The following is a 458-nucleotide window of genomic DNA, read 5'->3' as shown; positions in this document are numbered from 1 at the left end:
CAAGGTCCCTGGGGAGCTTCAAACAGCCACAGCACGTGGCAGCTCTTCCCCAATGCTTCCATCCTGGGTACAAACCTTCTGGGAAAGGAATGGCAGAGACGAGAGCCGGAGTTGAGGCGCTTTTCCAAGGGGAGAGGAGTGGGGCAGGACTCAGGCAGGGGCTGGTGGCCCTCAGCTCACCTGAGTCATGTAAATGGCCTCTCTGGGGAAAGCGGCTGAAGCCTCGTCTCTGTTATCTGGCTGTGTTTCTCCGTCTGATCTGTCTCTCATCACCGTAGCATGGAGGTGAAGCATAAATAATTAAAAGCCCAGATTCTCTCCTGGCAGAGCCGGGCGCTGAGTCCCTTCCCCTGTTGTGCTGCTGGCTGCTTAAGTGGAAATTTTCACGGGCTTTGCCTTGGAGGCAGCGCAGACCTGCAAACCCCGGGGCCGTCTGCCGGCCTCAGGGCCTGTTGGCA

This window comes from Buceros rhinoceros, unplaced genomic scaffold (assembly GCF_000710305.1).
Source record: "Buceros rhinoceros silvestris isolate BGI_N320 unplaced genomic scaffold, ASM71030v1 scaffold3018, whole genome shotgun sequence".
Lineage (NCBI taxonomy): Eukaryota > Metazoa > Chordata > Aves > Bucerotiformes > Bucerotidae > Buceros > Buceros rhinoceros.
This window is presented reverse-complemented; position numbering follows the sequence as displayed.